We start from the raw sequence: 26909 nt of genomic DNA, 5'->3' as shown, positions 1-26909 counted from the left end.
AATGGACATGGTACGAACAGACATTTTTGCACCTATTTCTTGTTTACTGAGTTAAAAAGTCATATGGATGGTATATTTGCTCAAATATTTTTTCTGTATCAAATGAGATTATTATCTATATATTTTTGCCCTGCTAATATGTTACATTTGATTGACTTTCCAATACTGAAGTAAACTTTCATTCGTGAGACGATGTCTCCTAATTCATGGTGTATGACCCTTTTTATAGATTGCTGGATTTAATTCATTAATATTTTAAAAACAATTTTTGCCTCTATGTTAATGAGGGATATTGGCCTATAGTTTTCTCGGAAGGATTTTCTCTGCTTTTGGTGCCCAGGTTATGCTGTGCTTATAAAACAAAACAGAAAGCATTCCCTGCTTTTCTATCTGGAATATGTTCAGATTGGATTGAATGATATTCTTTTTTTTTCTAAAAGTACCTAATTAAATATACCAGTGAATGAAAACATACCAAAAATATTAAATAGCTTAATATTTTTAAAAATACTCAGTGGCTTTGTGGAAAGTTTTAAATGTATGAGTTGAATATCTTTAATAGTTACAGGGCTTTTCAATATTTCTATTTCCTCTTGTGTATGTTTAAGTGAACTGTGTTTTAAGTAAACTGTATTTTTATTTATTTTTTTTTGTTTGCTTGTTCTTGTTGAGGTTTAGCTGACATATTGTATTAGTTTCAGGTGTTCAACATAGTGGTTTGACATTTGTATATGTTGTGAAATGATCAGCACAATAAGTCTAGTTAGCATGCATAAATTGTGTTTTAAAGGGATTTTCCCATTTTGCCTAACCCTGTAGTTTCTGGCAAAAAGTTTTTCATAATATTCCCAGTTACCTTAATATTATGCATAGATCCTTTCATCATTCTTCCTAATCTCAGTAGTGTCTCCAGTGATGTCCTCCTTTTAAAAAATATTTATTTATTTTTGAGAGAGAGAGTGTGTGTGTGTGAGTCGGGGAGGGGCAGAGAGAGACAGGGAGACACAGAATCTGAAGCAGGCTCCAGGCTCTGAGCTGTCAGCACAGAGTTCAATGTGGGGCTCGAACTCACAAACTGTGAGATCATGACCTGAGCCAAAGTGGGATGCTTAACCAACTGAGCCACCCAGTCGCTCCAAGTGATGTCTGCTTTTGTTAACGAAAAATTTCATCCTCTCTTTTTTTATTGGCCTATTTATTTATGGACATTTTCAGAGAACCAGATTTTGTTTCATTAATTTTCTTTACCATTATTTTCAATGATAGCCAAACTATGGAGAGAGCCCAAATATCCATCGACTGACAAACAGATAAAGAAAATGTGATATATATATATATATATATATATATATATGCATTTATATGTATACACACACACACACACACAATGGAATATATCTCAGCCATCAAAAAGAATGAAATCTTGCCATTTGCAATGACGTGGTTGGAGCTAGAATGTATTATGCTAAGTGAAATAAGTCAATCAGAGAAAAACATCATAGGATCGCACTCGTATGTGGAATTTAAGAAACAAAACAGATGAACACGTTGGGGGCGGGGGAGAAGAGAGGGAAACAAACCACAAGAGACTCTTAGGAATAGAGAGAACCATCTGAGGGTTCACGGAGGGAGATGGGGTGGGGGATGGGCTGGATGGGTGATGGGTACTAGGAGGGCACCTGTTGTGATGAGCACCGGGTGTTGTATGCAAGGGATGAATCACTGAATCCTGCTCCTGAAACCAATATTGCACTGTATGTTAATTAACTGAAATTTAAATTAAAACAAAGAGATAAATAAAATTTAAAAAGTTTTCTTTATTGCTTATTTTATATTTTTTATATATCAATTTCTGCTTCTTATGCTTTCCTTCTTTGGATTTAATGTACTCTTCGGTGTCTAGCTTCTCAAGGTGAAATCTTTTATTATTGGTTTCAAACCTTTTTTCTTTTTTAATATAAGAACTTCCAACTCTAAAGTTTCTTTTGTCATTATTTTCACTGCACTCCAAATTTTTTCCTAAAGTTGCATTTTTACTAACATTCAATTTCAAATGTTTTTTTTTTTTTTTAACTTGCCTTGACATTGCTTCTTTGACCCATATTATTTAGATGTATGTTGTTTCATTTCAGACATATGGGGACTTTCCAGATACCTATTTGTTATTCTAATTTACTTTTGTTGAGACTGTGCTCTCTAGAATATCATTCATTTTACACCATAAAGACAGCATGTTATCTATTATCTATCTATCTATCTATCTATCTATCTATCTATCTATCTATCTAATTTTCTTGTTTCCCTTCCCCATCTTAGTTGAGATCACCTGACTACATTATTGGCAATACAGTAACAGCTTCTTAACCCACCTAAGTCTCCGCAAGACTTCCCCCTTCAATGTTTTCTTCATAGGACCCAACTCCAAGGTGCTCTTTCAACTGCAAAGCTAGTTTTAAAACTCACTCCTTAGAAGTGTTGAATGACTGCCTACGGTTACCACCATAAAGTTAGTATTCTTTTGCCTCTATTATCTCAGCATTGAATATATCTCCAGCATCATTTTCCTACTAGAATTCACACGTAACTACTTCTAGCTCTTCAAAACAAGGGCAAACCAGTTGCTGAATCGACTCCAGGACTTGGCATTATTTCTACGTGCCTGAACCAGTCCCGCCATCCCCACCAGTCCCTACACACTCTCCTTCACTCCTCAATGCATTCAGTGGGGGGGGGGGGGGGGGGTTTCAGGAGTCCCCGCGCTCAGTCAGTAGCTCCACTGTCTCATAATTGTGGTTTGCCTCAGTTTCTTATTAGGTTGCCACGTTCGTAGAGGGCAGGAATTCATACCCTCGTTCTGATCTGCATGCGTGGCATCATTCGCTGTTGATTCTGATCTACGCTGGGTACGAGACCCTTATTAGACGTGTGCTTTGCAAGTGCTGCCTCCCATTCTGTGCCCTTTTGACTCTCTTATTCCCTGTGAGGCACAGAGGTTTTGACTTTGATGGAGTCCAGCTTTTCCTCATTTTTGTTTCTTTTCTCTTTGGGGCTTGTGATGTACACTCTGAGGACATTAGACCAAGACCAAGCGGAGAGGGGCTTGAATGTAGGAGCTGTTCTAGAGATATTTAGAGAGTTGAATGTCATAATCGTTTAGAGGTAATCAGAAAAGGGTGTTCATTTATGTTAATTAATCACATAATGGTGGAGCGAGAATGCCTGTTCATTTATAAATGTGCGAGGCAGCGATCAGAATCAACATTGTCTAGAAACCCCTCCCTCCCCCCCAAAAAAAAAAACCAAGTTGATCCCAGGAAACCCAGATTGTGGGATCAGCCAACAACAAAGAGCCCCAGGCAGTCGCAGGAGTGCCTAAACTCAGGGTCAGAAGAGAAGATGTGAAGGGTTTGGGGGATGGAGTTATTAATCCTAAGACAGTTGTAGGGCGGAAGTTGATAAGATCCTTCTAGGCCGGGATGGGGTGGATTTTCTAAAAAATATAATTTATTGCCAAATTGGCTAACATACAGTGCGTAAAGTGCGCTCTCGGTTTTGGGGGTAGATTCCCGTGGTTCATCGCTTCCATACAACACCGAGTGCTCATCCCAACAAGTGCCCTCCTCAATGCCCATCCCCCCACTTCCCCCTTTCCCCTCCCCCGCCCCCATCAACCCTCAGATTGTTCTCTGTATTTAAGAGTGCGACTTTGTAGGGGCGCCTGGGTGGCGCAGTCGGTTAAGCGTCCGACTTCAGCCAGGTCACGATCTCGCGGTCCGTGAGTTCGAGCCCCGAGTCAGGCTCTGGGCTGATGGCTCAGAGCCTGGAGCCTGTTTCCGATTCTGTGTCTCCCTCTCTCTCTGCCCCTCCCCCGCTCATGCTCTGTCTCTCTCTGTCCCAAAAATAAATAAACGTTGAAAAAAAGCTTCTCTTTAAAAAAAAAAAAAAAAGAGTGCGACTTTGTAAAGTAGGTGAATCACTGGTTCAATCAGCAGGACTGGGTCGTGGGAGGACCACGAGGCGCTCGCGTACTTACCCAGGTTCACCTTTGGTTCACCTTTGGTCTGGTCCTTGAGTGGTGGGCCTGAACAAGTCAGAGTGAAGACCGTTGGAGCCTAGTCTGTGTCCCTGGGCTTGGGGTGGGGACTTTTCCTGTGCAGTGAGTCCTGGGCTTGTGCGGATTCTGAGTGGTTTGTCCTCCCCCCTCAGGAGGAGGGCCGCGCGGTCACGGTGAAAATACGCATTGAATCTCCCAAAGGGTCTCCGGTGCAAACAGCGAGGCGGGGAGAGCGGGGCGTCGGGGCGCGGAGCCGCAGGCCCCGCTCTGGTGGAGCCCCAAACTGCTGTCGCTGCCCCCTGGCCGTGCCTGGCGCCCCAGACTCTCTCCCGTCTCCCTCCGCGGGCCTAGGGCTGCGGGGCTGGGGGTGGGGCGGGGTGAGGGGTACAGAGTCTCTCTCACCGCCTCCCTACCGACCTGAGAGTGGGGCGTCCTCAGTCCAGGAGTTTCCGCGGGCGCCCCAGGCTGGAGGTGTCTTTTTGTCTTTCCTTCTTTCCTTCCTTCCTCCTTCCCTCCCTCCTTTCTTCCCTCTTTAACTCTCTCCTACCCTCCTTCCCTCCCTCCCTTCATTCCTTCCTGTCCTTCTTCCCTTCCCCCCTTCCCCTCCTTCTTTCCCTCCCTCCCCTTCCTTTTCCTTCCTTCCTTCCTTCCTTCCTTCCTTCCTTCCTTCCTTCCTCCTTCCCTCCCTCCTTCCTTCTCCCTCCCTCCCTTCTTTCTCAGAACTCTCATTACTGTTACGACTGAAGCGTGGCTGACTCCCAAGTTCCTATTAGTTTCAGGTGCACAACACGGTGATTCAACAACTCTGTGCATCACTCAGCGCTCCCCACGATGGGTGTGGTCACCATACGACGTCGTCACAAGATCAATCACTATATTCCCCGTGCTGTACTTTTCATCTCCCTGACCTATTTATTTTATAGCTGGAAGTTCGTACCTCGTCATCCCCCTTTATGAATTTCGTCACCACCCACCCCATCCCTCTGCCAACCGCTTGTTTATTCTCTGGCTTTATGAGTCTGCTTCTATTGTTTGTTTGTTCTTTTGGTTTTTTTAGATTCCACGTAGAAGTGAAGTCATATGGTGTGACTCCCTCTCTTGACATAATGCCCTCAACGTCCGTACACGTGGACACAAAGGGCAAGGTTTCATTCTTTTATTTTATGGCTGAGGAGTATTCCCTTGGGTACATATACACCACGCCTTCTCTATCCACTCAGCTATGGATAGACACGGGGCGGGGGCGGGCTTCCACAGTCGGGCTATTGTAGATAATGTTGCAGAAAACATAGGGGTGCGCATAACTTTTCAAATTGGTGTCCTCGTTTTCTGTGGGTAATAACCCAGAAGTGGAATTCCTGGAGCAGATGGTATTTCTACTCTTTTTTAAAAGAAGCTCCATATCGCTTTCCACAGTGGCTGCGCCAGTCGGCACTCTCGTCCACAGCGCACCAAGGTTCCCTTTCCTCACATCCCGGCCAGGCCAGCGTGTTTGGGTTTGCTTTTCTGACAACTCAAAAATATTTGTTTCAATTTTTTTTTTTTTCAGGGTCCAAGGGGTTTGACCCGCGCGGGAGGGGGGGGGAGGGGGAGGGGGGGTGAGGGAGGGGCGGGGTGACCCCTGGGGCTGGTGACCAAGTTCAAAGCTTGGAGGCCGGGAGAAGGAAGGGCTCTTCTCTGCGTCCTGTTCTTTCACGGGCCAAATTCTCAGGGAAACGTGGTGATAAGGACATGCAGCAAAATGCTGGGTTCTCTGGAGATTCTGGAACAGTCGTGGGATTCCGTCGCATGGGAGAACACACTTACCCGGCATCGCCCTCGCCCGTTTCCGCAGTGTTTACCTTTGCCCAATCTTTCCCTTCCCCGGTTTGGGATTGGGCCTTTGGACCGGACAAAAGCAACAAAGAGGGTACGCGTGTCCTCAACCCATTTCCTCCAAGCTTTCCTCCCTGTTTTCTTTCCTCCTCTACCCGAGGCTAGGCCCACAGTCTATCCAGGAAGTGGAGGAAGAGGGGGGGAGAGGAGCGAGAGGAGGGAGAGGGGTAAGAGGAGAGGAGGAAGGGGGGAGGAGGGGGGGAGGGCAGGGAGAGGGTGAGGAAGGGCGGGCCCCACTGTCCAACGGGGAACATTCGGCCGTGCAGAGCGCGGACGCGGGCAGCAACAGGTGCGCAGGGCGCGAACGCGGGGCTGGTGGACGGGCTTCAGGAAGCGGCGCGGAAAGACAGGCCAGCCTGTGGGAAGTGAACTGGGGAGGCGTGAGGGCCAAGTCCAACAGCCTGACGAAGACTCGGGCCCCTGGCACAAAGGTCCAGGCCCGAAGCCCCGCACCTGCCGTGAAAGCGAGGCGGCCGGTGGAGACGCCGTTATTTATTCGGTGATTCGCGGCCGGGCCACCGTGCCCGTCCGCGCGTCCTGCGCCGCGGTCCGGGCCCTGGGCTGCTCGGCCCACCCCGTTACCCGGCCTCCCAGAAGCTTCCGGAACGGAATCCCAGTGAATTCCTGCGCCAGGAGCGGCCAGCCGGGCGGGGGGGGGGGGGGGGGGGGGACGTCAGGATCGTCTTCGGGTCAACCGCGTCCCACGCAGAGGTCCGCGGAGCTCCCTCGGTCGGAAGGAACCTCAAAGCTGAGTCTTTCTGGGCACAGGTGTCCATGAGCGTCACGTGTTTCAAGAAATGCGGTCACGAAGCACTGCCATGGGACGTGTTTATTCAAAATGACCTTTGCAAAGAGAAACGTGGGAGTGCTTTCCCGAATTAGGGAAAAAGGGGGGACGAGCTCAAGTTCTGCCTCTAGAAGAAAATGGGTGGAGAGCACAGTGGGCGCTGCGTTCGAAGCCACGAGGCGCAGGCGGAGAGCGGGGGTGATTGCCACCTCGCGGGAGCTCCGCGAGCAAACCCGAGACCCTTCACCCCCCGAGGACGCAGGAAGGGGGCTGAGGTTGCCTTTCACATAAGGTGGTGGCGAGACACCCGAGCAGGTGACTTTTGAACTTGCCTCGTGCAGCCCTGTATTGTAATTGAGATTTCGGGCCTTGAATAAACCGAGGATCGCAACGTCTTCCAAGCTCCCAGGTGAATCTGAAAAGGAAACTTCCTTTGAACGCGATTGGATCTTCATCTTTACCATCTAGTTGAGGGTAGGAAACCCATCCGCGCAGCTGGCCGGTTAGCTCAGTTGGTTAGAGCGTGGTGCTAATAACGCCAAGGTCGCGGGTTCGATCCCCGTACGGGCCACGTGTGGTTTTTGTCCCCACTCCCTAAAAATCCGTGAACGGCTAAGAAGGTGAAGTTCAGCCTCCTCCGCTCATCAGAAGGTGAAGCTCAGCCTCCTCCGCTCATCAATGTTGAACAGGGTGTAGGGCGGACGGATGTCCAAAGATTCCCCAACCGCGACCGGGTTCCTCAGGTGAATTTCTCTCCTTATGCTCTACTTACTTAGGCCGGGCTGTCCTCGGCCTGAGCAGGTAAGTAAAGCCTTTCAGAGCAACTCAGGCCCTGGCCTCTGCCCCCTTCTTTATTCCTATTTCCTCTTTTTCTGGCACTTGACTCCAGGGGTACTGGACTTGAGGACGTGCCTCCGACAGACCGCCCAAACGTTCACTGCTCTTTGCTCGTCCAGCTACTTGTTAGGCCCAAAGCCATCTTCTGGGGGGCACCTGGCCCCTGTTGCCTCTCGCAGAGGTCCAGGAAAACATCTGTTTTGTGACGTTTACCAAGTTGGGAATCTCTGTTGTTCAGCCATCTTCCCCATTAGACTGTAAGGGGAAGGATGCATCGGGGGCAGGGTGCTTATTGCCTTGTGCTAAGTGCTTTTAAAAGTCTGCATTAATGATTGAAGAACGAAAGAAATGTGTGCAGGCAGCAGGAAAGAGTGTGACCGGGGCTTCAAATGGACCTTACAGGCCTGTGAGATCCATGCTGTCTCAACACAGTGCCTGGGGGGCGAGTGAGGGGGCGGCCTACAGGACATGGCAACTGGTCCCATTTCTCTGAATGTATCTCTGAGGCTCATTCAGAATGGTTCTGTGTCCCCGGATCAAGTGGAGGTACCAGGATCAGGATAGAGCGTGTCCAGTAGATCCAGAGTCAGGGAAAGTCTAGAAGGTTGGACCGGTCTGAGGCCGGGAGATGAGGGAGAGGACTCTGACCGCCTTAGACCCCAAGAGAGGGAAGGATAAATATGGACCAGAAGTGACCCCTTCCGGTCTCACCAGAGCAGTCTTCCTGACATTTACAATAACTGACTCTAAAATATCAGTCTCGTTAATATCACGCTTCCACTCTTGATTTCTTAGTTTTGATAGGATCTTGCTTTCCTCTCAACTCTTTGCCCTTCTGTCAGAGCAGGCAGTTAGTTAGCTGTAAGAGGAAGCCTGGAGGCCAGCATGGAGGAGGCCGTGCCCAGAGGCCTGTTGGGGCCTCACTCCCCGAGAAGCCCCAGCACACCAGATGGGCCCGAGAGGGCCGGGCCATGACAGCAAGCCCCTGAGCAAGAGAGGAGGAAAAGTGGGAACCCAGCCCCAAGTAATGAACATTCTGTCCCCTGGTTCACGACTGTCAGTAAAAGATGGAAGCCCGACCCCAGGGCGCGCAGCTCTCTCTCTGTCTGTCCCTCACCCCCGCTCCTATCTCCGGAGTGTGCTTTTCACTTTAAGAAACTTTCTTGCTTGTGTGGCTTGACCCACATGCTGCGTGTCTGTCCTCGAATTCCTTCTCAAGACGAGACCAGAAACCTTCGGCCACTCCTATGGGTCTGACTCCTATGGGTCAAGGCCCCAGGGCCCAGGGTCTCCCAGTTCGCCGGGGAACATGTCTGTATCGTGATTTTGCTCTATAAGGCCAATTAGATCGTGGATGGCGTTCAATTCTTCACTATGTCTGTCGATTTGTTACCTTCTCGGCCCATCAATGCATGAGAGAGGAGTGTTGACATCTGCCACTATCATTGTGGGGTTTTCTATTTTTCTTTTCAGATTTATTGGCTTTTGTTTATGAGTTTTGAAGCTCTGTGGCCAGGGGCATACACATTTAGGGAATACACGGTTATTCCTTTGATGAGTTGACACCTTATAACTCTGTAACACTTCTCTTTATACCTGGAAGCGTTGCTTTGCTTTGAAATCTATCGATACTGATATATCCGCTTCAGCTTTTTTTGGATTGATGCTTGTACGGTGTACCTTTTCCCTTTCTTTACTTTCAGTCTTGTGTATGACTCTTAATCTTGCACGTAACTTCTTTTTTTTTCTTTTTCAAAATTTTATTTAAATCCTAGTTATTGCATACACCTTTTAATCGCAGCTATAAGGATATTTGAAGTGAGTTTCCTACCGCGAGAAATCTATTTTAATACATCCTGACCATCTGACTCTTAATTGATATGTTGAGATTATTTACGTTTAGTTTTCTGATATTTCGATAGGTTTGCCTATCAGTGTACTACTTAATTAATGGCCTATTCCCTTTGTTTTTCATTCTTCTTTTTGTTTCTCTTGCTAGATACTTTTGGCTTATTTAAATGTTGTCAGTAAGCGGTCCAGCAATTACCAGACGCATACAGAACTTTTCACGGGATACTTCGAATCGTTAACTTACCATTCAAGTTAAGTTTGGGGGAATCTTCAGCCATTAATAATTCAATGATTTTCCTTTTTTCAATGACCTCTTTCTCCTCTTCTTCTGCAATGATCTAAATATAATTTCTTTGTGATTTTCCTATTTGCCCCTGAGGCTCTGTCCAGCTTTTAAAATGCACTTTGCTCTCTGCCATTTAGATCGGGTACTTAATATTGTTCTGCTTTCATACTGACCGAAAGTTTCTCAGCCATCTCCTTCTGCTATTGAGACAATCCAGTGTTTTCATTCATAATTTTGGGTCATACCCTTTTCAGTTCTGAAGTTTCAACTTGGATTTACACCTTCAGATTATTTGCTAAGATTTTCCAACACTCCGTTCATTTCAAAGAACTCTTTTGCCCTGGCTCTTGGAGCATTTAATCATTACTGCTGTAAAGTACTTGTCAGATGATTCCAAAACGTGTGTCACCTCAATATTGGTATCTGTTGATTCTCTCCTCCAAGTGATTGAAGACTTTCTTGGTTCTTTATATGCTGAATCATTTTGGATGAGAACCTGGCCACTTAAATATTATGCTATAAGGCTTTGTGTCTCACTCAAATCTTACAGAGAAGCTTTGTTTTTGTGGGTATTTTGCCTTGTGTTCAAGTTCCAGGTACCAACCAGCCCTCGACGTGCTGTGGCCTCAAGGTCCCTTCCGTTTTCAAAGCCTTTATAATACTCTTTGGAGATCTCTGGAGTGTGTGCACCCCAGTGGCCAGTGTGGACCGGGGCAGCGGGCTACCGCTCAGTGCGGTGCTCACAGTCTATGCCGTGTTGTTTAGGGTCAGAGCCCCTCGTCCACAGCTCGCCTGGTGCATTCAAGAGTTCATAAACAACTTGATGTGTTTGCTTTCCATGTGTCTTCCCCAGTATTTGCTGGTCACTTGGGCTTCACCATCTCAATCCACGGAGAAGGAAGTTGGATCCTTCCTCACTCTGCTCTGCCCTGCGCTTGTCAGGAGGGCCAAGCTGCAGGAGAAATGGAGAAAAAGAGCAACCGAATGTGTCCCTTGGGGTCACAGCTCCTCTGCAGAAACAAAACAAGTCATAAATTGATTGTAGATCTCCTTACCCCGCACAGGTAGAGCCAAAGAAGGCTGGTCTTGAACTTGCTCAGAGGCAAGGTACGAAAAAGCATCCAAATTAGTGGGTTCAAAGTGTCGAATATTTTCTCAGTGAATTCAATGGGTTGGAAGGTGTGGAGTTGTGAGCTCCAGCGTTGGGTCAAAACAGCGGAGTCTGGAGAATGTGGGCGTCGATCCCACTACCTCTCACATGCTAAGCGAGCGCTCTACCGCCTGAGCTAATTCCCCACCTCACCCGCTTTCTTCTCCAGTCTTTGACCTTACCGGTCCTCCCCTCAGTCAGTGGTCACTGTCCTGGGCGGCCCCCAGCACAGAAAATGTCAGAGCCTTTAGTATGAAATCAGGAACCACTCAGGGCGTGTCTTCTCTGAGATGACCCAGGGCCAGAGAGCCACGGGTACCTTTTCCTCTGCCAGGGGAAGGAGGAGAAAGCAGCCACGGGGAAAACTCCGGAGTCCCCAAACTTGCACGTTTCAGATTCTCCGGGACTAGAAGAAGACACATCTCAGGGAAAGGGCTCATCCAGAATACATCGGCTAAAATGGCCCAGCTCTCTCAGGATGGTTATCTGTGTCGTAAAGACAAAAACAAAAACCCAACAACGAAAGGGAGATGATCACTTGTTCCTCTCCGGGGAGGCAAAAGAAACCGGCTGTTTCCGCCCGGTTTCGAACCGGGGACCTCTCGCGTGTTAGGCGAGCGTGATAACCACTACACTACGGAAACCCACGCCCCGAGGGCGTTCCGAGATTGGTGTTCGAGTCTGACTACGTAAAGCAAGTCGTGTGGCAGTTACAGACCCACGACCAGAAGAGCCGAAAGAAAAAAAAAAAAAAACCAAAGTAATACAAAACAGAAAATCCCAAACAGGCAGAGCTATAGGAACTAAGAGGAGAGATCGTATCAGCGTGAAGAGATAAAAAAATGGACGTTGAGGAGTCCCGAGGAGGCGTCAACAGGGAGATAGAACAGGCACATATGTAGGAATTCCTGTGTTAAGAAATCTACCTGTTCAGTTAGGGTGGGGTGTGTGCGTGTGTGTGTGTGTGTGTGTGTGTGTGTGTGTGTAAAATAGACACGGAGGGAGGCAGTGCTTAGGAAACCTGCACAGGGAGGCTCTATGTGGGAGAGAGAGTGTGGAGCTCCAGAACCTTTCAGAAAACTCCAGGCAGATGGTTTACATAACCAAAGTAACATCGTAGGAACGGTTTTTAATGTGGAATGCCAGCGAGGTTGGCAATGGGGACACCGAAACTGACGAGAACGGAAAGACGCTGGGGAGATGTCGAAGGGTGGGGGTTTGTCCTGTTAACTCTCGCGCCTCCGAGTACCGTGAGTCTGTATCCTCAGGGCCCAGGGCGCTGCCCGCATAGAATAAACACATCCTCCGTAAACATCAGAGAATGGGTGAAGGGATTCACGAGTGGGAAGAGAGAGAAGGATTCTGCAGAGGTTGGGGAGGACGGCTGTACAGCAGTCGTCGAGACACCGGGTGTAGACATCGGAGGGAGAAGAAGGAATCACGGGCGCGGAGAAGGCTTGAGCCCAAGCGGCGGATACGGAAGAGATGTTTAATTAATGTCTCGTGAATGGAAGCCCAGGTCCACTCATGTCCCTAGTGGACAGATCCACTCATCTGTCGTGTGAATGAGAACATGAATGGGTCCTGGCAGACGGGTCATGAATCTCCCTAAGGAAGATCGTCCTTCTTCTCTCCTTTCATGGCCTTTCTCTGAGAAGCCCCCTAGTTTCCCCATCTTCTTGCCCCTGACAGCCTGGGCCTTTGTGCCCCCCTCCAGACACATGGGGCACAGACACGGCAGTCCCACAGTTCCCTTTTCACCCTGTGTCTCTAGGTGCCCCTCGCCGGCCTTCTTTGCTTCCCGAGGCTAAGCGGGGAGGCCTTCTTCTCACCAGGACCTCTCCGTCCAGAAAATAGGGCAGGAGGCCCACCTTCTCACTAGCCTAAAGCTGGGAATCTTGAGTCAGAAATGCCCAGCACAGCCCGGTGCAGATGACGGTCGCCCTCTCCCCAGCTCTTTCTCAGGTTTTTCTTCTTTGTCTACAGCCCAGTGACAGAGAGTGTGGGTCAAAGGCTAAGCCTGAGCTGCCTTGGGCGTGAAATCAGAAAAGCACCAGAAATGCATACATTGCCATTTTTTTTTTTTTTTTTTTTTTTACAAAAGGCCCGACGTTTCCTGGGATTGAGTTCAGGAGAGAAACCCTAGGGACCGCAGGAGCCTATTAAGAAAGAAGGAAGAATCGTTGCTGGAGAAAACAGGGGTCTTTCCCGCGACTCTCACTGCAAAGAAGGGCATTCTAACATCTGACCCAATTCTCATGCTCGAAGCCTCTTTTTGACCTGTGGTCCTTCTGGGCACGTGCCCCAGCCCATTGTGTGGATCTCACCGGGTACGTGGGGTTACGTCACTACCCATTGAAGACGACCCGACCGAGGGCAGAGCGTCTCAAATATGACTTCAGCAAAAGCACCGAAACTGCTGTTTCTGTCGGGGAGTGTGGGGGAAAGGGAGACCTAACGTTGGTCGCCATGACAGTGATCTCGCTCCGAAACGCTTTGACTATCTTGAACGGCAGCCAGAAGGCAAATGAAAGGTCCCAGCCGAGTGGGGTGCCCCGTTGAAATGACAGGGCTGTCCCAGAAGTTGTGTGTCCCCCTGTAAACGCAGGGCTGCGACTGGCACCCGATTTGGAGATATGGCCACCCAGGAGGAGAACGTGGGGGACCCCTGGGCCTCACATCTGCACCTCCAGCCCCTCCCAGCGTGGCCCCGGTCACTGGGTCGGCCTTGATCCCTCTCCCTCACTCCCAGAGAAAGATAGGATTGGCATAAGGAGACACTAGCATCCCGGGACAAGGATAAGGGAGGGCGAGGGGGAGGAGGAAGAATTTGTAAGAGGACATCGAAACTGGCTTTTACTCAGCATTTAATTTGAGAGAAGTCAAGAAATGGTCAGGAAAGATCAACACTGATGCTCCAGGCGTCAGAATCTCTTTTCATCCTAATTATCTGTCCGGGATGTTCGAGAGGTGGAGTCAGAAATCATGGGAAAAGTCTTTTCTCCATCGTGAAAGAAACCACGTGTTTCTTTTCTCCCTTCGTCGCCTGAACTCAGTAGGTAACCACTCCGATGCACGTGCCCGGCAAAGCGCGGAATGAAATCGAGAATGCGTCTCTCCACCACGGACATTTGAGTCAGGTCCGCTGCTTCACCATCCCGACGTCCCGAGCTCATCCGGGGACCGGGACCCTGCTACCTGCGCACGTTACGTCCCGCAGCCCGGCTTCCTGCTTTGCCCAGAGAACAATCCATTTCTCAAGCCCTCATGGGCTCTTCCCTCCCCCAGGAGCTACGTTTTCCACGTAGAAGAAAGGCTGTTCTGTCCAAGACGAGAAGCCTGGTGGTGAGTTCTAACCTCAACCTGCAAATAGCTCTCCTACTCCCCCCCCCCCCCCGCCCCCAGTCGCCTTGATGGCTAAAAATTACGCTAGTGACAGTGTTAGAAGGACTAAGGCATAAGGATCTCAACAAGCAAGAAGGAAGGAGAGACTGAAAAGTATCTTCAAGGTGCTAACTCTTCTGACTCTTTCCCGGAAAGCTGAACGAACCACCTCCAGGCTCCCGCCCCCCTTGACTGTCGACCGATCCCCCGACAGTAAACGTTGTCACTGGGTCATCCTTCATTTTTCCTATTTGCTTCTTGTCTGTTCCTCTCACCCCCCCCCCCCCCCGCACAGGGATGCAGCTCCGGGAGGGAGGGAGTTTTTGCATTGTTACACTCTTTAGTTACTGCCCATTAATCAGCTCGATGTGCTCTAGAAATATTTATTGAAGGATTAAAAGAGTCAAAAAGGATTTTACACGTCTCTCGCCCCTTAATTGCGCTTGGGGGACCTTCAGAGCGGGGAGCTGGAAGAGAAATTTCCCCTGCTCCTTGCATAAGACAGAGAAGAAGACCAACAACACAGTATAGCTTGTAGTTTCTGGCACAATCTGAGTTTCTCCAGCGTTCATTTTCCTGAAACTCCTGGGAAGCCCAACGAACTACAAAACTGATTTCACTGTCCTCAGCAAGTACTGAGTCAGTCTTGAAAAAAAAAATCCTTATCAGGAGCCGCTTGATAATTTTACTTTGTGTTCTTTCTTTCTTTTTTAAAAAAATCAAAGTAATCTTAGGTTCTGGCCTAAGAAAAAAAAGACTCAGCTTGCCCTCTCTGAGGCTCGAACTCAGGACCTTCAGATTATGAGACTGACGCGCTGCCGGCTGCGCTAAGAGGGCAGCTTGCAGGGGCTGCTCACATTTAAGGTAAAATATCAAATATTTTCCAAGCACCGCTGCTTTATTGGTTTCCAGCTTTCAAGAAATACAATCGATGCTACTTGAAAATCACTCCATAGAAGCCAATGCCGCACCCGAAGGAATTTACGCCCAAGATCGTTGAAGTCCAGCCTTTTCCGGGAATCTGCCCAAGGCTAGGTCCATCGGGGCTGCAGGACTGGGGACAGGAAAGCCTGGCTTTTGCTGCTCCGGGGTTCCAGTGATGTGGTTGTTCCTGCCCTCGGAGATCTCAGGCGATCTTACGCCTTCCAAGGTCTCCTTTGTTGGAAACAAACACACGAGGTGCTTATTTAAGAGGAGTTCACAGCCTGGAGGACTAAATGAATGAATATAAGTGAGTAAATAATCCTCACATCTGTCTATAGCCCGCACTTCTCTGTCTTCCTCTGTTTTACCTCCCCTGACATCTACCTGACTGGAGGCATCCTCCCTGCGAAAAGCACAAACCGAACGTAGTAAAAGCCTTGCTCTTTGCTTTGCTTTGTGACGCACCAGTAATTATAGAGAGATTTGCGGAGCTTATTTCACAGAGTCCAGTAGGATTCGGGCAACACAACTCTTTATCAAAATCTGCACCTCCCAGATATAATGGAGGTTCAGATAAATTCAGCATTGCTCCTAATTTCCCAGAGCTGCTCAGTGGCAAAACCCGAATTGAGAAGCAGATTTGTTAGACGGCACCGTGGGAGCTCTTTGCTCCAACTCAAGACGTCTCTGTTGTCCGCAGTAGCCCGTCTAGCCCTCTGCGGGCCGTCCTTTGGGCTTAGACTTCCGAGTCAGTTTTCACTCATTCTCCTCCTGCAACTCCCACATCCGGGGACTTGATCATTACCGAACTTTGTTCTTGTGCAATTCTTTTGCGTCTGTCACTTCTCTTCCATTAATTCAGGACTTATTTGCTGGGGAGATGCTCTTGGCTGGGCATGGCACTCAGCTCAGGAGCTCCAGAAGGAATCTGGCGACCCCAGCCCACAAGAGATGGGAAGGAAATTATCCAATTCCCAGTTTCACCACTTTCTCCCCGCCCCCCCCCCCCCCGGGCATTTACAGATAGATAACTCTGTAAACTCCTAAAGTATCAATTTTAGTAACATCACTCTTCTGCACACTGACCGTTCTGGGTTTTCTAGTTTTGGTACGATCTTCCTCTTCTCCCAATCTTTGCTTCTTCTTCCTTACCTACGTTGTAACTTTGCTCTATGAGGTCAATCGGTGGATGCTGGTGTTCAGTTCTTCAACGTATTTGCTGATTTGTTACCGACTAGATGTATCAACTGATAGAGACAAGTGTTAACACCTGCAGCCAGAAGTGTGGAGTTTTTGTTTTGATTTTCTTTTTAGGTTTATTAACTTTTGTTTGAGTTTGGGAGATCTGTGGCCAGATGCATACACCTTTAGAAGTTCCATCTCTTGGGTGAACAGACACCAAATAATTACACCACCTCTCTCTTTCTATGGGGAAAGTTTCTTTGCTTTGAAATCTACTTTGTTGGATATCAACATATCCAATTCACTTTTTTTTTTTCCTTAGTGGCTTAGTTTTCCCCATTCTTTTTCTCTACCGAAGCCATTATATTTGAGGTGAGTTTCTTATAATCAGCACATGTTTGGGCCATGGTTTATTTTTCATACATTCTGACCATCTCTAGTATGTAACTGCTGTGTTTAGACCAGTTGCGTTTAATGTTATTAAGGATATGTTTGTGTACAGGTCTATGATTTTTACTTTGTTCATTCTGTGTTTCATTCTTTTTCTGTCTTCTTACTTCCTTTTGACTTTCAGAAACACACTATTAATTTGTCTTTTGTGTTTGTGTGTGTGTGTTTTACTATACCTATTTGTATAGGTATGTAGCCATTATCTAGGTTATTAATAATAGCAATTCGCACATGTATTACCCTCTACATACTTAACATTTTGCAGTCTATTTTAGAATCAATGTCATACCATTCAAGTCGAACCTAGAAACCTTATCACCTTTTAGATCCCTTAACTCTAACCCATTTGTGTCGCGAATATAGTATATTTAGATGAAATGAAAATGAATCAGTGTTGTAATTTTTGCTTTCGGTTATCAGGAGCTTACTTAAAAAAATTATAAAAAGGACTTTGAAGAGCTCCAGAGAATATCAGTCTATCATACTTGCTTTTCTGCTGAGAAATTATTCCTTCACCTATTTTTTAGTAGGTCCTATGTCTAATATGGAGCTTGAAATCACGATCCTGAGATCAAGGGCCAGATGCTCTACCGACTGAGCCACTCCGGCACCCCTTCCTTCACCGCCGATGCTCCAAATTCCCTGTCAATTCTCTTCAGTCCAGTTTTTTTGTTTTTTTTTTTTTTTAAGCTGTTCTGATACCAGTGGATTTTCTCGGTCCTCTTTCAAGTGAGAAATGTATTTATCTCACCTTCATGTCTGAAGGATATTTTTGTTATCGATAAAATTTCAGCTTAACAGTTATTTTCTTTTAGCATTTAGAAAAACACCCTTCCCTGTCTTTCTAGCTTCTATGGTTTCTGATAAGAATTCCACAAACCTGCAGATTGTAGTTTCGCTTTCCCCTGGCAGCTTTCACGTGCTTTTCTTTTCATCCTCAGCGGTTTGACTGTGATGTGCTCGGGTGTGATTTTCTTTGGATTTATCCCTCTTGGGTTTACTGGACTCTCTGAATCTGGTTTACGCGCGTTGCACGTCCCTGAGCCGTGTTGCACTCAGGGCAGGGCTGCAAGGGACAACGGAGAAAAAAACAGCAACTGGATGTGCCTGGTCCTTCGGGGTCACAGATTTTACAACCTAACAGTCTTAGGTGCTAGGGGTTTGTGGGGCCGAGGCCAAAAGTGGAGAATGTGGGCATCGATCCCACCACCTCTCGCATGCTAAGCGAGCGCTCTACCACCTGAGCTAATTCCCCGGATATGTGTTGTGGGTCCCTCCAAGTTTTCTTTAATAAGGAGATGCGTGGTCTCCATTATTCCCCGTCCTTGGGGACCCAGAGTACGGGGCGGGTCAAGTTCATGGACGCGGAACGTGGATTCGGCTGAGCGCGCATCTTCTCGAGACCCGCCAGGCCCGGGGCGCGGCGGTCACCGGTCCCTCCGCGGGGGGGCGGAGGGGGACAGAGTCGCCAAAAGATCTGGTGCCGCCAGAGCCTCCCGTCGCGCGCTCTCCGGGACAGAAGCGCGCCCTTTCGGGTCGGGAGGGAGTCCCCCGGGACCGGACCCCCACAGCCCCGCGCCGAGGCGGCCTCCGGAGGGGGCGGCGGGACGGCCCCGGGTCGCGGAGGCAAAAAGACGCAGGCTGTTCCCGCCCGGTCTCGAACCGGGGACCTCTCGCGTGTGAGGCGAGCGTGATGACCGCTACACCACGGAAACCCCGCGTGGGGGGCCCCTTTCCTTCGTTCCGGGATGCGCCTTCGCCCGGGTAAACGTGCGCCGCCTGGCGGTCCCGGTCCGTACTGCAGACGAACAGCCAGACCCCGAATGTGCCCCACGGAAGGACGGAGAAGCAGGACCGCCGCGGAGCGTAGGCACCAAACTGCTCCTGGGGAGATGCGGCCGCGGAGGGTACCGGGGGGAGGTGGGGGAGGTGGAGGGGAGGGGGAGGGGGGGTGAATGGGGGAGGGGAGCGCAGGCGCGGCCGTAGGAACGCCCTGGGGGGAGGGCGAGGCCTGTTTAATTACTGGAGTGAACGACGAAGTGCCTCGGGGCGGTCGGGCGGGGACAGCGGGGTCCCCGCAGCCGCACTGCGCCCGAGACGGGGTTGGGCGGACGCGAGCCCGCCCTCTCCCCCCTCCCGCGCCGTCCTCCCCCTGCCGGCGGCGGCGACCTCCACGCCCCGGGGCAACCGCGGGGCTTCGGACCTGCACGGCAAGTTCAAACGGAGGTAATAACGGACTTTGGATTTTTTGTTTCTTCTTTCTCGGCGCAGACGGGACGGGGAGGGGAAGAAACCCGACAGGCCGCGATCCGCGGGACGGAAGGCGGTCGCAGGCAGGCCGCGAGGGGCGTCCGAGCCCGGGGATGCGCCGACGGCCACTCCCGGTTCTCCGGGCCCGAAGAAGCGGATTTCGGGGGTGGCGGGAAGGGCCCCCTGCTCCCCGCGATTGAGATTTGCGTGAAGGTTTATTTAGCCCGGGAAGGAAAGGGAGTAGGATGACGCCCGATGTCCGATGGAGTCAAGTGTGGATCGGAGGCCTCTGCACGGGGCGGCCCTGAGATCAGAGTGACGGAAACCAAGGCGGTGACCCAGAGTTGTCAGAGAAAACGCCCGCAGGCACGTCGGGAACAGGCGGTGCGTGGCGGCAGGCGGTTAAAGGTGCCTGGACCTCACCCCTACCGTCGTGCTCCCACGTTTTAATGACACCCAGGGCGAATTCCTGGGGATCGCCTGCTAGGTCACAAACAGAACCAATGAGAACCTTTTCCAAGGCCACCTCTGTGCCCCAAGACAGCTATTTGTCAAGGGACCCAGTCAGCGGCAGGTTGACCCAGTCACACAGTAAATGCCCAGCAGAAAAGGCTGTAGGGTAATTCCTTCCCCAGCAGGTGTCAGATCTAGTGAGAGTTCCAGCAAGGGCGAGTTCGGGAAGGTCATGACTCCTAGGGGGCTGGCCCGTGGGACGTCCCTGCATCTCATCCCACGCTGATGGCCTTTCCTCTTCTTCACCTTGAACGGAAGCCTTAGACACACCAAGAGCCCAGCATGAGGTTCTGGCAACAAGGGCCAGAGAGGTCCCCACCCCAGCTGTCAGCCTCTCAATTCTTCTGTGTCCAGACTTGACTCTTTTGCATCGCGGAGACCATTACTCAAATGTCACGGCCTTAGAGAGCCCTTCCCCGACCTCTCCAGCTACATCAATGCCCCACCTGTCTCTCTCTTCATTTTTTTTTTTTTTAATTCTGTACCGGAAAGTGTGAAATTGCTGTTACATTTTCCATACTTCCTCTAGAGTAAAGGCTTCTTGAAAGGTTGACGGTCTAGATCCTGTCTAGGACGATGCTGGTCCCAGCTATTGCCTGTTCAGACATTGGTGACATGGAGGGGACAGTTTCCCTCTGTCTTGTACTCTTTCACAGGGTCAATTCAAGGAGGAACCATTCTTAAACTGAGGCCACATGCTTGCTGGGGGGCCCTCTGGTTTCCTGGAACGGACGAGATAATTGCGCCCAGCCGACAGGAGGCAAGAACACGTCACCCGTGGCGTTTCCGAATACTCGTTTCTGCTGGGCAATCACACAGCACCCCTTTTGGAGCTCTTAGTGGCTTAAGGAAGAGGCAGTTGCCACGATTAATTTGTAAGAAATGGAAGTGATCGGCTTTTGCTAGGGGCCGGCCGTGATCATGTAGCGGTTAACACTCAGGTTGTGACTGTGGTGCCCTCAGTGGGAATTTGAGTGTGGCAGTCTGGGACCTACCACTTTCCTTGCCTCCACCCCCGAAACTGAATCTAAGGCTTTGATCGGAAGCTGGGTTTTCTTCCATTCGGAAGAAAATCTGTGCTTTTTTTCCGGGCACTGCCTGTCAAATCAGGCCAGAAGGGGAAGAAAAATCTGAGCTTTCTCAATTCGTTGTTCTCTTTCTCTGTGCACCTCCACTCAAGGCGGTGCTCACAACTGGCTCATTCTCCGGATGAGAAGCCGTTCATCTGCTTTAACCCAAGAGAATCGGCCAAGTCCCTGAAGAATGAAACAACAGGGTTTGAAGGCAAATTAGGAAGGACTTACTTTTGCTCGAGCGTGCACGGGAAAAAATTCCAGGAGTGAAGGTGTTCGACGGGCCAGCCCTCCTCACGAATGGCTTTGGATGTCAGGATAAAGCATTTGGATACTCTCTGTAGCTAAGTTTGCTGGTAAATGAATTTAGTCTGGGCTGTATCTGAATTTGCATTTCAGTAACATTCCAACAGGGGGCAGCACTAAGCTGAGCGCGAAGGCTGGGAGGTCGGGCAAGGCCAGGAGGTCGGTGAGGGCATTGTTGTGAGGGTCCAGCCAGAGGTACTCTCCAGTAACTCTGTTGGAGTTGGACACCTTTACTCATCCGGCAAATCTTCATTTGAGGGCCTACTGCATGCTGTTGGGAGGGGCGGGGCGGGGGTCAGAGTGCGTCCCTAGATGCTAGATGGCATTGACCCCAAGGCCCTTGGGTGTGAACCTCTTTCGAATCTGATCTCATATGGAATTCTATGGAGAGGTCCCAAGGAACCACTGCCCTGTGCGTGGAGAAAAGGCATTCCGTAATGCAGACATCGGAGGAGGAATTGGGCCTCGGTTTTGAGGTCCGAGGCAAGGAATTGGTCCAGCAGGGTGATCGGTGGGACTTTCCTCTCCCCATCGGAAGACCCCAACGTGGGGGTTCAACGTGACTTTCTTTTCCCGTGTGCAAGATGTCAATCGACATCGCTGTTTTAAGAACAAAATGAATCCAGTCAACAGAGACGTTAGGAAGACGTGTTACCCCCACGGTCCCCTTCACAAAGAGCAGGTTTGGGACTGCAACCAGAGGCTGAAGCCAATTTCAGGAGAATGAAAATGCTTCCATTTTGGACACAAAGGTGGGGTGCACCCCGGGAACGGGGCAGGAATCCAGCAGCAAAGGGGCCGGAGGTACCTGTTTGCCATCGGTCAACCTGACGGTCTGGGAGAGGAAGAAGTTTTGTTTTCGGCGGGTCTGGGAGGGTCACCCGGGTACCGCGTCACAGCAGGAAGTGGGTCTAGACACAGGCCAGGCTGGGGGTGGGGGGACAGGGTGGGTTGAGTTGTAAGTGGGGTCATCGCGGGAGGCAGAGGACATGGGAACTTTCCCACTGCAGGGTCCCCTACCTGGAGAGGTCTGATTCAGGTTCGTTTTCTTCAAGTCCTTCAAGTCCTATTCGAGTCACACGAGCCGCTCACGTCGGTTCCTCGCTGGTGATCTGGGTCATCTGGAGAGCGATGACCTCGTGACAGATTTCCAACGCAGAGCGAAGCGGACGTACAGAGGGAGGTCTGGGACCACGGGGTTTGCGAGTAGGAAGCCAATGCGGGTGCAAATCCCTACACACTTGCCCGTGGGAGACACATCGGCGCTGTTAATAGTGGTTGTCACTGGAGCGGCGACCAGTGCTGGTGGCATCTCAGTTTGGACTCCAGGAATGTATCTCCGCTTCCAAAAGTGTAAAGACAAAGTTTGGGCCGCCAGGATGGAAGGAGCCGCTCCGCCCAGGCCCTTCTGTTCTCTTTTCTGTCGCCCGAATTCTCTCCGCTGCCCCCTGCGCTCGTCCAGCGTTGGTCTCGAAGTAGGATAGAAAGTCCGTCCCTTTCCTGGCCGGGATCCTCTCTCTGCCATTCTGTCGGCTGGCCCGCTCGCGTGTGCGTCGGTGACCACCCCCCCCCCCCCGCCCCCGAAGTGGGGACGAGCCCTGCAGCAGCAGCGGCCACAGGGACCTGTCACTTTGGAGGCCCGGGGCTGGAGGGGCGCGAAGCGCAGGGCGCGCACTGCGCCCTGGGGCCGGCTGCTCTGCACCTGCGGGGGCGGGGGGAGCCCCGCTGCGTCTGGGCCCCCATGCCACCCAGCTGAGCCCAGCCCCGTACCCTGCCACTGGGTAGCCACAAGGTCTAGGTCGTCCCTGTCACCGTGAGAAGGGCTCATCGTCTCCCAGCTGCTTCTCTCTCGGGGTGGGGGGCGGGGGGGCGGGTGGATGATTCCCGTGCGTTCTGTCCTCGCCCTCCAGCTTCTCTCCTCCGTCCGGGATGAAGTCGCTGTGGACTGTTGCGGTGTGGATTCCGACGGCCCCGCACCGGAGGAAACGGAGCAGGATTGTCAGAGGATTCGGAGCGGTAACAAAGGGGCGAGCGTCCCCAAACTGGAGACGGTTTCATGCAAAATGGGCTGGTGTCGAAGATGTCATTAGTCCATTTGTGCCAGACTCTGGCCTGCTTCGTACGTCTTCCCTCCGTCCTCAGGGGTGTGGGGACGGAACCAGAGTTCTAATGCAACTCCTCATAATAAAACAGCCCTGCAGGTGGTAAGCCCCACCGCCCCCTCTGCCCCCTCTGCCCCCAAAAGGACGGGGGCCGCCGAGCCAGCCAGGAGTCGAACCTGGAATCTTCTGATCCGTAGTCAGACGCGTTATCCATTGCGCCACTGGCCCCGCCGGCGGAAGCGGCTGTTCAAGCATCGGTAATTAGTCTTCCCCAGGTGCTCGCATTCCTCCGTCCCCCGGTTTCTGGGTGTCGCTCGCGTGCACTCGGCCCCTTTCCGGATTCGCGGTCTACCTCTAGGACTCATTAGTTCGGTGTCCGGCCGGCTCAGGGCACTGACCTCGTGGCCGAGCCCCTGCCAACCCCAAATGATGGAGGTGTCGCGGCCTAGCTGTTGGAGAGCTGCCGGAAGCCGGGGGTCGGGGACCAGCGTGACCGCAGGCGGTGAGAAACACCGCCAACCGGGTCAGACTCCTTCTGACCCAGTTTGGGCTTTGTGCCTTCCCGCTGTCGTCGGCGCAGAGCGCCCGGGGCTGCCCTAGATGGCGCTGTGTTGCCCGGGGGGTGTCGCTCACTGAATTGCGTGTCCCTTGAGGGCAGCACCCTCAGGGTCAGCAATAACTGAGTTCCCCAGTGAACGTCTGTGCCTGAAGAATTGAGGGAGAGCAAGGCCTGCGTGCAGGCGTGTGAATCCACGCTCTCCTAACCCGGAGGTTTCGGTGGAAGCCCCGAGGAGTTCTGGGCACAGCGCTGCGGGTCTGGTTTCCTGAGTTCGGCTGTGAGGCTGCCGGGGCTGGGCAGGCCCAGCAGGTCTAAAGCTAGTGACGCACAGCAGGGCTGGGCTGGAGCCAGTGGCCGAGAAGCTTCCTAAGTGAAGAGAGTGTCTAGCCTGATGGGACGGAAGAGAAAGCTGAGCGAACCCAAGGCACATGGGCCTGGCAGTTTTCGTGGCACCTGTGTGGTTGCTTTGGAGTTTGTCCCGATGCCGGCGACCAGGAGGGTTGAGAACTGAATGCTGACACACAGCGTCCATGACATCGACCTCTAAAGATGCCGCCCCAGTAACAGGAAACCTTGGGCAATGGATCCACAACCAGTGAAACCACGACATTCAACGGCCCAAGCAAAGTGGATTCTTTGCCCCACGCAACAAGCCCAGAGGGTGAGGAAGCCCAGCGCGTGGTAAATTCAGCGGCTCCACGATGTCCTCCGGACCCAGACTTTTATTTTTTTTTATTTATTTTTTTTTTCAACGTTTATTTATTTTTGGGACAGAGAGAGACAGAGCATGAACGGGGGAGGGGCAGAGAGAGAGAGGGAGACACAGAATCGGAAACAGGCTCCAGGCTCTGAGCCATCAGCCCAGAGCCTGACGCGGGGCTCGAACTCACGGACCGCGAGATCGTGACCTGGCTGAAGTCGGACGCTTAACCGACTGCGCCACCCAGGCGCCCCATGGACCCAGACTTTTAAAAAATCGTTGCACCCCGTCCCATCTCAACAGATGGATCTTACGCTCCAGCCGGTTTCCCTGCAGTTCCTCAAACTCTCACGAGCTTTAAAGTCCAGAAGGAAAACAAAACAAAACAAGACAAAAACCCAGACAGGCCTCTTTCCTCTGTCCCTTGTGGAGGACGACGTCTCCTGTCTGCTCCCGGTAGATTTCCGGCTAGATGTGCATAACTGGCGGGAATTATTCCCCGGAGCAGGCCCACTGTGATTGATTAGGTCAATCCTAATTCTTCTTCTGGAGCCGGGAGTGGGGGTCTATCTCCTCCAAAGCCGAGGAGGTGGAGGGGATTTTGTCATGCGAAGGAAAACATGTTTCTGTTGGAAAGGAGGCGTGGGGGCTGTGGGATTGGCGGTGGGGTACCCACGCGGGAGTCAGCTCCGTCCCTGGGTTTGACGTAAAATGAAATCAATAGCCTTTAAGGCATTTTTGAGAGCTGAGAGCTCTATTCCTTACGTTCACCTACATCAGATCACGGCCCCATTTCCGGATCTAACCCTCAGAGAAGTAACGTGACCTGCAGTTTGTATTCGACGCAGGTACGGTAGCCGGAGGTTCATTGCACCTGACAACGTGTTGACCTAGGTATCGGAAGCATGTACTTTGGGCTGTTAATGATGCCGCGCGTCACGGATCTTCACGACCCCGGAGTGAGACGATACCGCAGTGCGTAGGTCTGGAGTGTCCGCGGCCAACGTGTGCCACACAGAGCACGGCGCTGGGACTCAGCCGTCTGCTCCCCCGGGACGGAGCGGGGGCCTTCAACTCTTAACTCTCTCAGTAACTTATGCCACCAAGTTTGCAAAACACACAACCCTCACTGGTTCCCACACGTAGTTTTGCGGCATCTTCAACGGCTGTCGGCACTTTTAATTTATTTCGTCCTCGTGAGCGGCTCCTTTCGGGCATCGCCGCAGTTTAACGTTTTCCGACGTGAGGCGGACCCTCTCTTCTCGTCGCCGTCCAGGAGAAGGCGCTGCTAGGGAAAGGGAGAGGGGGCTGGGACAGAGACGCAGCTTCACACCTGGACCCTGCCTTTTATCAGCTATGCGATGGCCACTTCACGTCATTTTTCAGCCTCCGCATGTCCTATCTGCGGTGTGAGGGTGACCGTCACTTTGCAGGTTTGTTGGGAGATTAAATAACGTGGGGCAGGGAAGGTCCTGGCGGATCTCAGCTGTAAGACGTCGTCTCCATTGACAGCCACGTCCGGTCCCCTCCCCCCGCCGGCCCCCAACTTCATGTCAAAAACTCAAACTCAAAATCACTCAGTAACTCAGAACTCAATAACCGCATAGGTATTTACCAAGCAACGTGTGAAACGCTAAGGATTCACAGATGAAGCCGAATCCCCATTTTCTCAAGGAGCGAACATCCAGCCAGAGAGAGACAAATCGAAACTCATCAGCACAGTAAGACAGGAGACCAGTCATCCCAGAAGCAAAGAAGAAAATGTGTTGTTACCAGCATGGAAACGAGGCACCGAACTCTGGAGGGGAAGTCGGCGGGAGCTCTGCCTGACCGGGTCACAGCCGACTTCGTCTTGAAGGAGAAACACATCTGACCTTGTGAAGAAGGAAGGAAGGGGCCAGGGGGTTCTGGGCGCGCACGCCTGGACGTTCCAGAAGGTGCCTGGCACAGCTGAGGGAAGTTTCACCAGGTGGAACTGTGGTTTGAGTCGGCTGGAGAACGGGAGCCAAGCAGCAGGAAAAGAGCTAGAAAGGCCGCTGGCAGGGCGCGGGAGGCTGCAGATACACTGACGATGTTTTTTTCCAGATTTGCTGGTTCATTTCTTACACGTTTTAATATTCTTTTTGTTGTTGTTTGCATGTATGACATGCACACGATTAAAAAAAAAAAAAATTTAAGGGGCGCCCGGGAGGCTCAGCAGGTTAAACGTCCAATGTCAGACTCTTGGTTTCCGGCTCAGGGGCTCAGGTCGTGGTCTCACAGTTTGCGGGATCAAGCCCCGCATCGGGCTCTGGGCTGAAAGTGCGTAGCCTGCTTGGGATTCTCTCTCTCTCTCTCTCTCTCTCTGCCCCTCCCCGGCACGAGTGCGTGCGCGCACGCTCTCTCTCAAAATAAATAAACATCAAAAAAAATAAAAATAAAAAATTAGGGGCACCTGGGTGGCTCCGTTGGTTAAGTGTCTGACTTCAGCTCAGGTCATGACCCTGCTGTTCATGCGTTCAAGCCCGACATCGGGCTCTGTGCTGACAGCTGGGAGCCTGGAGCCTGCTTCCCATTCTAGCTGTCCTCCCCCCCACCCCCGCCCAAATCTCTTGTGTAGCCTGGATTCTACCAAAGCTTTCTTTCA

General features: G+C 51.0%; 6 non-coding genes across 6 annotated transcripts; 1 reads left to right on the top strand and 5 right to left on the bottom strand.

Annotated features, from left to right (window-relative positions):
• Positions 1 to 7213: 7213 nt before the first annotated feature.
• On the top strand, positions 7214 to 7287 carry TRNAI-AAU. Its single transcript has one exon. It is a non-coding gene; the product is annotated as a tRNA-Ile (tRNA).
• A 4124-nt stretch (positions 7288 to 11411) lies between these two features.
• On the bottom strand, positions 11412 to 11484 carry TRNAV-AAC. Its single transcript has one exon. It is a non-coding gene; the product is annotated as a tRNA-Val (tRNA).
• A 3504-nt stretch (positions 11485 to 14988) lies between these two features.
• TRNAM-CAU lies at positions 14989 to 15061 on the bottom strand. The gene has a single exon. It is a non-coding gene; the product is annotated as a tRNA-Met (tRNA).
• A 2901-nt stretch (positions 15062 to 17962) lies between these two features.
• Positions 17963 to 18035, bottom strand: TRNAA-AGC. Its single transcript has one exon. It is a non-coding gene; the product is annotated as a tRNA-Ala (tRNA).
• A 387-nt stretch (positions 18036 to 18422) lies between these two features.
• TRNAV-CAC lies at positions 18423 to 18495 on the bottom strand. The gene has a single exon. It is a non-coding gene; the product is annotated as a tRNA-Val (tRNA).
• A 4684-nt stretch (positions 18496 to 23179) lies between these two features.
• Positions 23180 to 23252, bottom strand: TRNAR-ACG. Its single transcript has one exon. It is a non-coding gene; the product is annotated as a tRNA-Arg (tRNA).
• Positions 23253 to 26909: the final 3657 nt, after the last annotated feature.

The sequence above is a fragment of the Leopardus geoffroyi genome, chromosome B2 (assembly GCF_018350155.1).
Source record: "Leopardus geoffroyi isolate Oge1 chromosome B2, O.geoffroyi_Oge1_pat1.0, whole genome shotgun sequence".
NCBI lineage: Eukaryota > Metazoa > Chordata > Mammalia > Carnivora > Felidae > Leopardus > Leopardus geoffroyi.
Note: the sequence above shows the minus strand (reverse complement) of the source record. Positions and strands in the feature narration are given on the sequence as shown.